Source organism: Idiotropiscis lumnitzeri, unplaced genomic scaffold (assembly GCF_059441095.1).
Source record: "Idiotropiscis lumnitzeri isolate Australia: NSW breed Sydney's pygmy pipehorse unplaced genomic scaffold, RoL_Ilum_1.0 HiC_scaffold_268, whole genome shotgun sequence".
Lineage (NCBI taxonomy): Eukaryota > Metazoa > Chordata > Actinopteri > Syngnathiformes > Syngnathidae > Idiotropiscis > Idiotropiscis lumnitzeri.
The window spans coordinates 1-2500 of NW_028283806.1; the positions used below are offsets into that span (position 1 = coordinate 1).

A 2500-nucleotide genomic window follows, 5' to 3' on the forward strand; every position below is an offset into this window, starting at 1 on the left:
CACCTCCGTGAAAGAAATTGCCCAATGGTTCCCGCGGAAGAGAGCTGCCAGGCGGACGCATACTGCAATAACGGCCGCCCTGGCGCTCTGGTGGATGTTATCCTCGAAATTTCTTCTATGTGCCCATTCCAGCGGGCAACTTGCGAACAATGGTGTCCGACCATGGAAGGCTGTTGGCGGACGCGGCGCGGCTCACAGCCCGCCCTCAGGCACGGAGCTCCGGGGGAATTTTCCCCTCATTTCTTCTAAGTCCCCATTCCAGCGGGGAGCTTGCAAACGTGGTATCCGACCACTGAAGGCTGTTGGCGGGCACGGCCCCACCAGCGCAACACGGCACTTCCTATGACTCGGGTCCGACGCAGGAGGAGCGGTCCTCCCGGCCCCGCCACACGGCACTTCCTATGACTCGGGTCCGACGCAGGAGGAGCGGTCCTCCCGGCCCCGCCACACGGCACTTCCTATGACTCGGGTCCGACGCAGGAGGAGCGGTCCTCCCGGCCCCGCCACACGGCACTTCCTATGACTCGGGTCCGACGCAGGAGGAGCGGTCCTCCCGGCCCCGCCACACGGCACTTCCCATGACTCGGGTCCGACGCAGGAGGAGCGGTCCTCCCGGCCCCACCACCGCCACACGGCACTTCCCATGACCCGGGTCCGACGCAGGAGGAGCGGTCCTCCCGGCCCCACCGCAACACACACAACCACTGACCGATTGGCAATCATGACCCGCCATCGGAGGGCCCCTGCCGGCCCCGGCCTCGCGCCGGGGTGTTCGGGTGGACGGTTCCTTCGGCCTGCGGGTCGACCTCTGAGCGTTGGCCGGCACCGCAGCACACACAACCACTGACCGATTGGCAATCATGACCCGCCATCGGAGGGCCCCTGCCGGCCCCGGCCTCGCGCCGGGGTGTTCGGGTGGACGGTTCCTTCGGCCTGCGGGTCGACCTCTGAGCGTTGGCCGGCACCGCAGCACACACATAACCACTGACCGATTGGCAATCATGACCCGCCATCGGAGGGCCCCTGCCGGCCCCGGCCTCGCGCCGGGGTGTTCGGGTGGACGGTTCCTTCGGCCTGCGGGTCGACCTCTGAGCGTTGGCCGGCACCGCATCACCGCAGCACACATAACCACTGACCGATTGGCAATCATGACCCGCCATCGGAGGGCCCCTGCCGGCCCCGGCCTCGCGCCGGGGTGTTCGGGTGGACGGTTCCTTCGGCCTGCGGGTCGACCTCTGCGCGTTGGCCGGCACTTCCCTACCGTTACCCCCCCACCCCTGGGGTTGTGACAAAACGGCACTTCCTATGACTCGGGTCCGACGCTGGAGGAGCGGTCCTCCCGGCCCATCTCGCACCCACACCCTGACATATACTGCACCACACCAACCACTGACCGATTGGCAAGCATGACCCGCCATCGGAGGGCCCCTGCCGGCCCCGGCCTCGCGCCGGGGTGTTCGGGTGGACGGTTCCTTCGGCCTGCGGATCGACCTCTAGCGCACCAACCAGCGCGAAACCGCTTTCGTCGCGAGACCGAGACGACCCTGTCGCGTGCCCGTTGGCCACACGGGCCCAGAGATGTCCTACACGGGAGTTCCGCCGCGCTCGCGGGTACCCCGCGCCGCCCCGCCACGAGAGGGGCGCGGGAGCCCAGGCCCGCATCAGCCGAGCGGTCCTTTCCGAAAAAGCATGTTTCTCAAACCCTACCGGCGTCTGTCAGAAGACGCCGCCTCCGAGTGCGTGTTGCGGTCGCGGGCGTGCGGGCGGCTCCGGCTCCCTCCCGCGACTGACCGCCACGCGGTAACGCGGCCTCTACGGACCGAGTACATACCGAGGCCCAGCCGACTTCCTCACCGCGCACGGGGGCTGAATCGTAACGGAAATTTCGGTAGCCCACGTCCGAAATAAATATGAAAGAAACGAGGGAGGCTGGGGTGCCGCCGGGGGTAACCCCGCGGGAGGCCGTCTCCCGCGGGCGCCGCCCGGTCCCCGCGCCCGGCTCCCCGCTCAGCTCCGGTTCCAATGCAAGAAACACAGACCGCCGGACGCGAGGGCTACCTGGTTGATCCTGCCAGTAGCATATGCTTGTCTCAAAGATTAAGCCATGCAAGTCTAAGTACACACGGTTCCGATACAGTGAAACTGCGAATGGCTCATTAAATCAGTTATGGTTCCTTTGATCGCTCCACCGTTACTTGGATAACTGTGGCAATTCTAGAGCTAATACATGCAAACGAGCGCCGACCCGTCTCCGCGGGGACGCGCGCATTTATCAGACCCAAAACCCACGCGGGTTCGGTTTGCCGCGGTGCAGCGGGCCCGCCGGCTTTCACAGCCGGCGGGCTGTCGGTCTCCGCGGTGCCGCCGGCCCGGCCCCCCCTTTGGTGACTCTAGATAACGCCCGAGCCGATCGCCGGCCCCCCCGCGGCGGCGACGTCTCATTCGAATGTCTGCCCTATCAACTTTCGATGGTACTTTCTGCGCCTACCATGGTGACAAC

General features: G+C 66.2%; 1 non-coding gene across 1 annotated transcript in view; it reads left to right on the plus strand.

Annotated features, from left to right (window-relative positions):
- Window positions 1–2055: 2055 nt before the first annotated feature.
- The window catches only part of LOC148314553 (18S ribosomal RNA), a 1933-nt gene continuing 1488 nt past the window's right edge, over window positions 2056–2500 (plus strand). The window contains exon 1 of the ribosomal RNA XR_015841676.1: window positions 2056–2500. This exon is cut by the window's right edge and continues 1488 nt beyond it. This is a non-coding gene — a ribosomal RNA (18S ribosomal RNA).